Source organism: Mustela lutreola, chromosome 3 (assembly GCF_030435805.1).
Source record: "Mustela lutreola isolate mMusLut2 chromosome 3, mMusLut2.pri, whole genome shotgun sequence".
In the NCBI taxonomy this organism is placed as follows: Eukaryota; Metazoa; Chordata; class Mammalia; order Carnivora; family Mustelidae; genus Mustela; species Mustela lutreola.
The window spans coordinates 51,387,527-51,401,857 of NC_081292.1; positions in this window are offsets into that span (position 1 = coordinate 51,387,527).

Genomic DNA, 14,331 nt, shown 5'->3' on the forward strand with positions numbered 1-14,331 from the left:
TAATAGAAAATGAAATGAACAATTAAGCTATTTTATCACCACCAGCCTAACTCCACACACGTGCCTTATACATGACAGTGTCATATATAAAGTGAAATTTTAACCAACTACATTAAAATCATTTGAGATACCATTTTTTAAAATGCTGACACCTGGGTTATTTCCAGACTTCCCAAACCTGAACTTGTGCTTTTGCTCTAAGTTGTGTTTTCGTGGCGAGTGTGGATTTGAGAATTTGTGTGAAACAAGCCCAGCTAGAGCCAGCTTTAGGAACCAACCGCAGAATCATGGCTGTTTTGTTTTTTGCTATGATAATTTCTTTTTTTTCTTTTTAATTTTTTATTTTTTCAATTTATTTATTTTCAGAAAAACAGTATTCATTATTTTTGTACCACACCCAGTGCTCCATGCAATCCATGCCCTCTATAATACCCACCACCTGGTACCCCGACCTCCCACCCCCCGCCCCTTCAAAACCCTCAGATTGTTTTTCAGAGTCCATAGTCTCTCATGGTTCACCTCCCCTTCCAATTTCCCCCAACTCCCTTCTCCTCTCTAACACCCCTTGTCCTCCATGATATTTGTTATGCTCCACAAATAAGTGAAACCATATGATAATTGACTCTCTCTGCTTGACTTATCTGCTATGATAATTTCTTAACAATATACTTTTTTTCTAGAAAATCAGGTTATGTGTTCCGACCTGCAATTTGTGTTAGCCCACAACTGCATATTTCACATGCTCATTTGCTTATAAAGTTGCATTAATAACTCTAAGGAAGAAGTAAAAAAAAAAATTTTTTTTTTAGAAAAATAAAAAAGAGAGAGATTGAGAGAGAGGAGAAATCTCGGTTCTTTCCGGGCATTGAAATTCTCCCATGTCTCTCCACTCTTCTCACAGAAACAAACAAGCAAAGGGAAATAAAAATGTCTCTCTCTGCTGCTTCTAACAGATTCTGCCATGAAGTTTCTATTTCAGTAGCTATTTGTCACACGCTGATACAGATACTTTCTGGTATGAGCTCCAAATATGTACTCCCAAAACCTTGAAGTTGTGAGCATACCTAAATCTTGTTTCCTGGCTATGTGCATTAGGCAACAGTCCATCCAGACCTTTTGAGGTTATTTATAAAGAGACATGTATTAGAGAGGTGTCCACTGCTCCCTGCAGTACTTGGGTGACTGATGGGGGTGAAATGGAAAGTGGTTTGGATCTAATATTTGCTTCCATTCAATCATTCAGCAAATCGTCTTGAGTGTCTACAGTGTGCCTGGGAATATATTAAGGACTAGAGATGAAAGAAAAATAAAATACTGCTGTCCTTAAGGATCTGGCAAGTTTTACTGAGGAGATAAACAGGAAGACAAGTAAAATATGGTGTAGAAATATGAGGGAACAATTGGTGTTATGGGACTAAAAGGAGAGACAGGAAATAGCGTCCAGGGGCAACAGCCAGAGATTGGAGTATTAACTTGGTGGAGGGATCCTAAATAAGCCAGAAACCATTGGGGTCTGGACACGTAGCAATCATGTGAACATCATGCAAAATGGTTTGCACTTTATCTCGAGGTTAACAGGAGAAATCTGAGAAACATTGGGATTTTATTTGCATATTTGCTAAGGCGTGGAGGCTGAAGTCTTGGGGACCAGCAAGGAGGGTTTATGTAGCAGGGAGGACAAGAGATATGGGTAGCTTCAAGAGCTGTAGATGACATACAGTTGAGGGGACTTCGTGATTAGTAAGGATTTGGTGTGTATGAGCAGTTAGAGTTAAGAAAAGAAACCCTCATTTTTGGGACACCTCGATGGCTCAGTGGGTTAAACCTCTACCTTCAGCTCAGGTCATGGTCTCAGGGTCCTGGGGATTGAGCCCTGCACCAGGATCTCTGCTCAGTAGGGAGCCTGTTTCTCCCTCTCTCTCTCTGCCTGCCTACTTGTGATCTCTCTCTCTGTGTCAAATAAATAAATAAAATATTTTTAAAAGAAGGAAGGAAGGAAGGAAAGAAGGCAGACAGTCAAGCCTCATTTTCTCTTGAGCATTTGAGCAGAGGGTTGTGTTTTTGTCCAGTTTGGTAAGTCTAGAAGACAGGTCACATAGGTAACACCGGGAGAGTCACAGGCCTGCAGAATGCCAGGGTGGTCAGATCTGAATGGCAGCAGGTCCCCGTAGTGTCAGAGTCATCCTCTGCCAAAATGCTCAATGATAAAAGATGAGCTGGGAAGAATATGTACTTTGTAAAAACTATAAGCTGAGAATGTTTTAAAAATGTCCACGAACAACTCATAATATTTTATTATTGATTTTGCTTGTTTTTACTTCATCCTCTAAAGCCAACAAATAACTTTCAGATAACTAACATGAAACAGATTCTGTGACTTCTTCATAGAAAGGACTTCTAGGATTTACTAGAAGTTCATGCAATGCAGAGATGATTTGCACTGCCCATCCCTCCTAAGTAAGAGCAGGGTCATGGGACTGAGTGCTGGCCAATGAAATATTAGCATAAATGATGTACGTGGATTCCAGGCCTGGTCCATAGAACTCTGTTGTGTACTGTTTCTCCCTTGACATTCCATAATGACTTTGAACATCAGGTATTAAAGATCATTGTCCCATAAGAGCTAGAATACCTAAATTATGGCAGGAGCAGAGCCCCGTGACAACACAGTGGTTTGTCAGATGAGTAACCTACTGGGTTAAGCCATTGAGATTCAGGGCTTGTTTTAAGCAGTCAGTATACCATGACTGATGGAGTCTTGGTACCAGGAATAGTGTCCGACTGTTGCAAAAATCTTGACTCTATGATACTATTTTTGTGAAGAAACTGATTTTGAAAGAGAAAAATTGGGTATTCTTTGTTACACTGGGGAAAAGCTTTTGGTGACACATGACCTGTACTAACCTGGAAAAAGGTTTGTACCAGGAGCTCTAGGGGAAGGGGTTGGAAAGAATTAAAACCTTAGTGTGTGCCGAGAGTCATTAACTATATTTGGGAAGAAGGAGATAAACTCAGAGACAGACACAGTGTAATAAGAAAGAGAAAAGAGAGTCTGGGAATTGTGGCATTGAAGTCTAAGAAAATTTGTTTGCATTTAAACAAAGGAAAAGGGAAGTAAGTTTGAGAAAAGAGCAAAAGACTTATTAAGATCCAGGCTTTTTGGGTTTTTGTTGTTGTTGTTTGTGTGTTCTTTTTTGTTTGTTCTTTGTTTTTTGTTTTGTGTTTTTAATTCAAACTGCATAGCCTTAAGATAGCAGCCATTAAGCTAATAGAGATAAATGCTGGGCCTGGATGCAGAAAAGATGCAGATCTTAGAAATATGGCTATATAACTATTTATATGGGTTACTGGCAGCAGGAACTGACTGGAATCAAATAGATTAAAAGCCCATTAAATTCTGAGGAGAATTGTATTGTCAAAGGAATTAGAGTCCACTTTCTTTTTTTTTTTCCTTTATTTTTTTAAGATTTTATTTATTTATTTGTCAGAGAGAGGAGCAAGAGTGAGCACAGGCAGACAGAGTGGCAGGTAGAGGCAGAGGGAGAAGCAGGCTCCCTGCTAAGCAAGGAGCCCGATGTGGGACTCCATCCCAGGACGCTAGGATCATGACCTGAGCTGAACGCAGCTGCTTAACCAACTGAGCCACCCAGGTGTCCCTAGAGTCCACTTTCTAACATCCTGACTATTAAAAAAAAAAAAAAATCTACAGCATCCAGGAGTGCCTGGGTGGCTCACTAGGTTAAGCATCTGTCTTCAGCTCAGGTCATGATCTCAGAGTCCCGGGATGGAGTCCACATGGAGCCCCAAGGGGTGCCTTGCATGAACCCCACCTCCAGCCCTGTGTCCATCCACTTCAGGCTCTATGCTCAATGGGGAGTCTGTCCCTCTTCCTCTCCCTCTGCTGCTCCCCCACTCATGCATGCTTTCTCTCTCAAATAAATAAATAAATAAATAAATAAAATAAAATGTTGAAAAAAAAAATCTACAGCATCCAAGACCCATTTTAAATGTAGTCAAAGAAAACTCACTCCCCTCCTGGAAGGACAGAGCTAGGGTTCCTGAAAACAATGGAGAAAGAAATCTTTTTTTCTTTTTTTTAAGATTGTATTTATTTATTTGACAGACAGAGATCACAAGTAGGCAGAGAGGCAGGCAGAGAGAGGAGAAAGCAGGCTTCCCGGTGAGCTGAGAGCCCCGCGCAGGGCTCGATCCCAGGACCCAGGCAGAGGCTTTAACCCACTGAGCCACCCAGGCACCCAAAAGAAATGTTTTGTTTTTGTTTTTGTTTTTGTTTTTAAAGATTTTATTTATTTATTTGACACAGAGAGAGAGATCACAAGTAGGCAGAGAGGCAGGCAGAGAGAGAAGATGAAGCAGGCTCCCCGCTGAGCAGAAAGCCCGATGCAGGGCTCAATCCCAGGACCCTGAGATCATGACCTGAGCTGAATGAAGGCAGAGGCTTAACCCACTGGGCCACCTAGGTTCCCCAGAAATCTTTTTTTATAAAACAGTCAGAGGGGCACCTCGGTGGCTCAGTGGGTTAAGCCTCTGCTTTTGGCTCAGGTCATGGTCTCAGGGTCCTGGGATCAAGCCCCGAGTTGGGCTCTCTGCTCAGCGGGGAGCCCGCTTCCCCCTCTCTCTGCCTGCCTCTCTGCCTACTTGTGATCTCTCTCTTTCTGTCAAATAAATAAATAAAAATCTTTTTTAAAAGATAATAAATAAATAAACAGTCAGAGAGCGTCCCTCATCGCCAGTCCAGGGACCCAATGCTTACCCCTAAAGATCCCACCAGTTCTGAGAATCTGATGAAAATCTCATATCCTTCTAATTGGAAGTTTCTATGATGGTTATCCTATTCTTATAACCATATTATATTGGTGAGATTTAGAGGATATATTAGATCATAGTTTAATCAAAAGAAGAGATATCACTTTCTGACTTAGTGGTGGAAAAAGTACTGTGTGTTCTCCTAGAGATCTTGGACCATGATTGAATGCAGTTACTGAATGGTGGTATTTTAGGTTTTCTCTCTAGTGGAGGAGTCAGTGCACTCTATACAGAGAATAGAGAATGAAGTGGATATTTGGTGACTCCAGCATAAACTGGCAGAGACTACTGGTGTTACAGCAAGCTCACTTCCTGCTCTAATTCAGGGACTGAGCAAACCTCCTTTTGCCCACTATTTTCTGTACTACTTTATCTTAGAGACTATGTAAAAGCTGGTAGTGCCACAAGAGGGAAAGCACTTTGCCCTTGACTGCAAGGAGCTGAAACTCTCCGTAATCTATCTGGTAAACTGACTGAAGTCCGAACTGTATGTTAAAGGTTTTAACCACTCCTGATAAATGAATTCCATTTCAGCAGCCTTCTGATCTCAACAACTAGATGTGTGGTTTTGAGACAAACTCTTACACAAATGTCATTTATTATATTTTTATTTTTATTACAGATTTCACTGCAATGTTTGGTTAATCAATAGTCACAGATTTTCCTAGAAGAAAAGACACTGAAGAATGAGGTTAATAATTTTCATATAATTATACATTAAATATCTAATTTGCCATTAATTTCAAGAGTAAGAATTAGCCAAATTAATATATTCCTTTAATTACATTAGGTAATTAAATTTCACAGTTTAAAATGATAATTAGTACATTATTCATGTAATAGCCTTTTGAAAATTGCTCTTTTTAGATCAGAGGAAGAAGTATGGTATAGTGAAAAGGAAAAATTAAGGGTGGCCTTCTTTCTTGCTTGTAACTTGAAAATTTTGCAACTATTAAAAAATAATTCCTCTCTCAGCACCTGGTGTTTACATATGTAAAATGGAATTAGAAATACCTATTTTTCGGTGCTTTTTATAAGGTTTAGATAATTTCATCAATGGAAGACTCCTAGCCTGATAGTCATTCAACAGGAAGTATCCCAGTAATGGCTATAATTATAAATCAGTTTTTATAAAAGCCAGCACCCCAAAATCAGCTGCAGCAATGTTGACAAGGGTGGTTACAGATAACAATCTATTTGCTTAAAACGTGAGCTTTTGAGATAGGATGAAAATAATTCACTCAGAATCAGTTCTCCCTATGATATGACAGTCTACATTTTAGCCCTAATACTCTTCACTAATTTGTATTCATTAAACAATTTATTTTTCTTACAATAATATTGAACACTTCTATGTATACTAAGGATTTTAGCCGGACTTTAAATATACATTTGGGAGTCATCTGCCTAGAAGTGATGACCATTAAAAAAGAGAAAAGATGGGATCACTGAAGCAAGAAATGTATAGAGAAGAAAACAAAATAAAAATAGGACATTTAGAGCCTAGTAATGAAAACAGGATGAGAGGTGCCAAGGAAGTAGGAAAAGTACAAAATAATACATTCTTACCAAAGCCAGATGAGCTTTAAGAGATTGGAATAAGCAATAATATCAAATATGGAGAGATTTTATGGAGCATAAGAAGAAAGATATCGAGAAGGCCAGTTTTATGAATGTTTTACAAATAAAATGACCTTTGTGAAAAACAAGAAAAATACTTCTAAAAATGCGATACATATTATGTTTTTCAAAACTTCTACTTTATCCTGGAATTTTCCCTAATTGCTCCAGACCACATCAAGAAGTTCCATTGCATTAAGAGTTTATACTATTTATTATAATGGAAGCATACACTCCTTTCTCAGAATATTACAAACTTGATTTGTTCTTGGCTCTTCTCTCTATTTCCTAATCACTTGCACATGTGTTGATTATCAATCTATTAATTATTAATTTACAATTGATGGAGTCATTTTACCCATGGACATTTGGTGAAATCTGCACACACTTCAGTTGTTATTTCTTTTTTGTTATGGCCTTTATAAGCAACTTTTATTATCTGTCCTTTTTTTTTTCCCAAGGTATAGCTTCATACAACACCATAGAATCCTTTTATTTTTTTCCTTACCAAAAATAAGGTAAACAAGCAAACCAAAAAACATTTCCCCACTTATAGTTAAGAGGAGCTATCAATTAATAATCGCCATTACATACATGTGAACATTGAAACTTTTGAATTGATATTTAACTTTTATCAAATGTATATAAAAAGCAAAAACAAACAAAAAACCTAAACTTAGAAGTATTTTCCAACCCATATTCTCTCTTCCTCCAAATTCTACTGCTAAGATGTAACAGCTATGAATACTATTTATTTGCTTGTTATACTCTTTACCTCATATTTCTAAATAACATACTATGTTGCTATTTATTGTAGGAGGGGGTTGTTGTTGTTGTTGTTGTTTTAATATGGCTTAGTCCAATGATAGATGTTAAAGAGATATGTATGCATGGAGCACGGAGTGTTATACATAAACAATGAATGTTGGAACACTACATCAAAAACTAATGATGTACTGCATGGTGACTAATATAACAAAATGAAAATAAATAAAAGACTAAATAAAAATAAAACAGGTTAAAGCAAAACAAAACCAAAAAAAGATTTATTTATTTATTTGACAGATTGAGAGAGAGCACAAGCAGGGGGAGCAGCAGGCAGCGGGAAAGGGAGAAGCAGACTCCCCACAACTAAAATTTTTTAAAAAAGACACAGTGGATGCCTGGGTGGCTGGGTTGGTTAAGTCTCTGCCTTCAGCTCAGGTCATGATCTCAGGGTCCTGGGATTGAGCCCCACATCAGGCTCTCTGCTCAGCAGGGAGCCTACTTCCTCCTCTCTCTCTGCCTGCCTCTCTGCCTACTTGTGTTCTCTGTCTTCCAATAAATAAATAAAATCTTAAAAAAAAAAAATGTTTAGTTGTTGTCTTAGTACTTCCTGTTGTAAAAGAGGAGGATTCAGCTTTCTCATATTACTACCCTTATACCCAGGAGTGAGAGCCTTGCCTCAGCCCTGTACCTCATGTACAGGGGACCTCATGTTTTGGAATGCCTTGCTCAAAATTGTCTACATGATTTTCCTTGTCTACCACTCACCTGAGCCAGCAGTGCCTTCCAGCTGGGGTACCTTAAGCCAGGACCAGGGCTCAAGTGAACACAGGTCTCAGATTCTCCTCTTCAAGGTTCTTGCTTATCTACACTTGTGTCTGGGGTCAATCAAATGCCGCGAAGTTTCAGGACTCATGTCTATAAATTTATCCTAAAGATAAGTCCTAAAGATAAATCCTATCCTAAAGCTGGACTTCGTAGTTCAAGGTTGTTCAGGAGTATAGATTATTCCTACGAGCTGAAGCGTATTTCTTTCTGAATTGTGGGACTTTGAACTGCTAGTCTATTCTGACAAATTGATTTTTAATGATCCTTAGGGCTCTGGACTACCATTACCCCAGAACACTAAACCTGAGGATTGAAGGCAAATGTGGCCTTGCGCTGGAGGGGGTGGTTTGCATTTATTAGCTCTTGCCTGGCTTTGCTTGAACCGTAGTTCTACCTCTGGCTTACAGCTCCTGATAGTGACGGTCGTGGCTGCACACATTCTTTATCCTGTGGACTCCAGCATGGACACACAGGGAGCTTATTCCACACCCTCTTCATGCTCTGTATCATGGGTCAGAGAGTTCATTAGAAGTGGCCATGCCTGTATCTTTCGAGAATATTCAGGAATGCTGCTTGGCAGTTTCAGCAGGCCCTTTTGATCAATTTCTTCTCATGTCTCCAAATTAGATGTACTGTTGTGCTATCAAGTGTTGGTTACAGATTTACTAAAAAGAAAAAAGAAGGCAATTATTGCACCAAAAGGACCACTTCTTTCACATTGCCTTTGCCCACTGTCCCCACTGGTAGTAGTGCGGAAAGCAGTGATGCCTCAACACTGACAGAGATCATATTCTAGGAATGCACTAATTATGGCCTATAGAGTTCAAAAGGAGAGTGTCAAGAACTGAAAATAGTCTGACATTTTATTCTGCTTTCAAGCTAATATGTTAGTTGGCTACTACCTCAAGGATAATTACAAATAAAACTCCTGGGTCAGAGAAAAAAATTCTTTATTACTCAGAATATGGCAAGAAGTGTGAGTAAATGCATATTTATGACAATTCCCTGGCTGATCCCCAATTCCTACAGGATGTATAAAGAAAACCAGGTGACACCTGCACACAGGGACTACAGATCATTTGTAATGAGCAATAAGTATCCAGGCCCTTTGTTCTGAAGGGAGACGATATTTCTATTTCACAAGATAGCTAAGTAGTGAGTTCTACTATAAAATTCCAAACAGTAATTTGATATAAACAGAGGACAAATTTTTCTTTATGTTTTCTTTTTGGGTGAGAATTACATACGTGGGCACCTTTAAACACAGTCAATAGTAATCTTTGGGAGAGTCATTACACATCAGTATTCGTTAGCAGAGACACAGATGACATAGTATCATGAGTAAAAATGCAGCCAACATTCAATAATTGGTATTAAGGACATATGGATGCACGAAGGTTTACATTTTTGCAGTAAAAACTGATTCCAAGGAGTGACAGTATTGCAAATAATAACAGTGTTGCACCATTTTCTTATGTTACAACAATGAAATTAGCCAGCAGGACACAACTGAAATTAGACAAGACTGGGACATTTGACAATAAAGAAAAACAAAGAGAGTATTCCTGGACTTGAGCAGAAATTACCTGGAAAATGTAAAGACTCTTCATGTGTACCAATTAGACAGTAAACAGTACATAATGTGTTATTATGTAAATATTCATAGACTATAGCATATGGTCCAAGAATTGTATATGCATTATTGTTTGATTAGCCAAAATTCACTTAAGTGCACACATATATTTATCATACTTACTGTATTTTGTTCCCACGTATGGAGCCCTCCATTACAATGCTTTTTCTTCTGTCCAAAGAGTATCTTTTAATATCTTCTTTATTGTGGATCTGTTGGGGAGAAAGTCTTATTTTTTTATTTATCTGAAGTTATACTCATTTAACCTTTATTCTTGAAAGGCATATTTTTGTTGAGGCTGAGGATCTGAGATTGGGAGTCATTTTCTTCACCACTTAAAAGTTGTTACAGTATACTCTGACTTCTACAGTGTCTGTGGAGAAATAAGCCATTGGCATAAGTTATTTATTCCTTGAAGGTAATCTGTATCTTTGGTCATGCATAGAATTATTTTGTCTCTGATTTTCAGCAATTTGTCATGTGGTGCCAAGGTGCAGCTATATTTTTAAATTGTTTTTCTTGGGGTTCTCATCGATTTTGGAATCTATGGCTTGATGTCTTTCATCAAGCTTTTGGTTTTGAATCATTAAGCTTTTTGGTTTTTGAATTTTCTCACATAATACATCTTCAAACTTAGCTTCTGTTCACTTCTTTCTTGCACATCAGTAAGTATACGTAAGGGAGAAATATATATTTACATATACTTACTGTATATGTAATATACATATGTATATGTAATATATATATATTATATATAATATACATATATTATGTGTATATATATATATATATATATATATATATATAGTTCAGAGTTCTTTTCTTGATACATAATATTGTCCTTTATATAATTTGACAAAATTATCAGTGGTTTTAATGTCTGGCAATAATCTCAATGCTGCATTTCCATGTTATTGGTCTCTTTTTGTTATTTTTGGCTGGTTTTTTATGTCTTTAGCCTCAATGTAGTACTGGTTATTTTTAATTTGGTTAGGATATTATATGCCAGTACTGTAGGAATAATTGAGGCCAAGGATGACACTATCTCACTCTAGGAAGAATTTATATTGATTGTGATAGATGATTCTCATGGCTTTCTCCATGTTTCCCTGTCTGCCCTTTCTCAGTCCCACTTACAAACTTCTAATTCAAGAGATGAGACAAAGGGGAATATATATACACACACAGACATGCTTCTTTAATTAAAAATAAACCTACCCAGGAAAATCTTAAAAAGGAAGAAAAGTAGTGTAAAGAAATTTCCAAGCTTCTAAATAATGGCAACATTTTTAAAAAGCTGGAAGGAGCAATGAAACTACTTATTGATCAAAGAAGTTAGAAATTGAAAACACCTAGTAAAGGAATTGCTGGGCCCTAGGGTAGTTCTATTTTCAACTTTTAGAGGAACCTCTATACTGTTTCTATACTTTGTATGCTGCAATCACAGTGACTGCACCAACTTGCATTCCCATCAACAGAATAAGAGGGTTCCCCTTTTCCATATCCTCACTAACATCTGTTGTTTTCTGTGTTGTTCACCTTAGCCATTCTGACAGGTGTGAAATGATATCACATTTTAGTTTTGATTTGTATGTCCCTGATAATGAGTGATGTTGAGTATCTTTTCATGTATCTGTTAACCATCTAAAATGTCTTCTTTGGGGAAGTGTGTATTTATGTTTTCTGCTCATTTCTTAACTAGATTATTTGTTTTTTTGGATGTTGAGTTCTGTAAGTTCTTGATAGATTTTGTATACTGACAAATTATTATCAGATGTTCCATTTGCAAATATCTCCCCTCATTCCAAGGTTGCCTTTTAGTTTTGTTGATTGATGCCTTTGCTCTGAAGAAGATTTTTATTTTGATGTAGTCCAAATAGTTCATTGTTGCTTTTGTTTTCCTTGCCTCCAGCAATGTGTCTAGTAAGAAGTTGCTATGGTTCAAGTCAAAAGGGTTGCTGCCTGTGTTCTTCTTTAGGATTTTGATTGTTTTCCATCTCACATTTAGGTCTTTCATCCATTTTGAATTTATTTTTTATGTGGTGTAAGAAAGTAGTCCTGTTTCATTCTTTCATATGTTGCTGTCCAGTTTTCCCAACAACATTTGTTGAAGAGACTGTCTTTCTCTCATTGGATAGTCTTTCCTGCTTTGTTGAAGATTAGTTGACTATAGTTGTGGGTCAGTTTCTGGGTTTTCTGTTCTGTTCTATTGATTTGTGTGTCTGTTTTGTGTCAGTACCATACTCTCTTGATGATTACAGCTTTCTAATACAGCTTGAAGTCCAGAATTGTGAAGCCTCTAGCTTTTTTTTCCCCTTTCTAAGATCATTTTGGCTATTTGGAGTCTTTTGTGGTTCCATACAAATTTTAGGAATGTTTATTTCAAATGATACAAGAATACAGATTCAAAGGGATATGTGCACCCAATGTTTATAACAACATTATCAACAATAGCCAAATTATGGAAACAGCCTAAATATTTTCAAATTGACCGATGAATGGACAGAGAAATTGTTGTGAGATATACACACACATACATGTGTGTATGTGTTTGTGTAGAGAGAGAGAGAGAGAGAGATATTACTCAGCCATAAGAAAGAATGAAATCTTTTTGTACAACAATGTGGAAGGAGCTAAAGTCTATCATGCTAAGCAAAACAAGTCAGTCAGAAAGACAAAAGCCACATGATTTCATTCATATGTGGAATTTAAGAAACAAAATAGATGAACATGGGGGGACAAAAGAAGAGAGGGGTAAACTATAAAACAGACTGAGAACAAACTGAGGGTTGCTGGACGGGAGATGGGTAGGGTGACGGGCTAAATGAATGATGGAAATTAAGAAGGACATTTGTGAAGAGCATTAGGTGATATATGTAAGTGAAGAATCAAAAAATTCTAGTAAGTTCTAAATTCTACTCCTGAAACTAATATTACACTATATGTTATCTAACTGGAATTTAAATAAAAACTTAAAAACATGTAAAAAAAGATAATATATAAATGAAAATTTTTAAAAAACAGCAAATGAGAAAAGAAATTTGGGGCATCTGGGTGGCTCAGTGGCTAACATGTCTGCCTTTGGCTGAGGTCATGATCCCAAGGTCCTGAAATGGAGCCCTCATTGGGCTCTCTGCTCAGGCTGGAGCCTGCTTCTCTCTCTGCTTCTGCCTCTGCCTCTCCCCACCACTCATGTTCTCTTTCTCTCTCCTTCCCAAATAAATAAATAAAATCTTTGGAAAAAAGAGGGTAAAAACAATAATTTTTAAAAAGATAAGGTGAAAACACAAAATTTTATGATAGAAATAAGTTAAATGTTTTAAATATCAACAAATATGGCCTCTACCTATACATACATATATAATGCAAAAAAGTCATAATTTAATTATTAATTAGGAAAATCCACATAGAATGTCATATTTTAATACACATCTCAGAACATAATATATAATTATAGCAAGGATATGTGAGATTTCATCTAATTAATTTAAAACCCATATAATATTCAGTACCCACAAGAGTAAATTAACATGTAGATGAAATACTTTGATTACAAACTGAGTTTCAACTATTTAATATATCAGTATAATATAATCCATATTCCTTTAACCACAATCAAATTAAGAGCATTATATTATATTTTATTATTGCTAGCAAATTTTCTTTGTCCTTTCTTTCAGAATTCTTACAACGTGTAGAACTGTTTATTCTTAAATAAGTTAAAAGGTTTTAGAGGAACAAAAAAGCATTGCCAAAGAGAATGATAGCCTTAAAGAATCTTAGGTTCAGATTCAAGATTATGGTGTATATGGTAAATGCTGTCAGAGGGAAAGAACTTATGAACATGAGATATAAAAACTCTTTTTATTAAAGAAGGGCTCTTCACTGTGATTAAGTGATATTTTATCATATTCTTCAAAATATTCCCCAGTTCCCATTTGGGTCTTGGTTTCTCAAATAGCTTGATGGTGATGTCAGGCACATATCATATACATTTTAATCAATGGGATAAAGCAATTATTTCATTAATTAAAGGGGATGAATTATCCTTTATTATTTGTTTGACATTTCTTCTTTTGATAGTGTCCTTTTATTTATTTTTCTATATTTTATATTATCATATGATGATTTGCCTTAGTTCTAGCCCAAGATTAACTATTGAAGTAGTTATATTAATAAATGTATGAATATTTATTTTATTCTGGTAGTTTTGACTATACTGAAAAAATCAATGATTTTGTTTCCATATAGCAAGAGAATTGAAATTTATCAAGTAATTAAATATTAGCAATTTTCTGAATAATGCTTATTAATAAGTATCCAAGTAAAATAGGATAAATATTAAAGTATTTTATATTGCCTGAACCTGTCATCTTGCAAATAACTAGAATATACTCATTGTCAACATGGATATGAGGAAGCAGGAAACTTTGGAATTAGGCATTTTATCTTACAATGGAAGGTGGGGGGGTAGAAAGTGAACTAAAAATAAAACATATACAAATATGTGAAAGAAAGAAGAAATAACAAAAATTCATTAAATAGAATAATATGAAAAGAAATTGTAGGACTTTATGAAAATCAAAAGAATAAATAATACAATATGCCAAATGTTGAATTATAAATATTTTAGAGACATACAGCATGAATTTTAATAG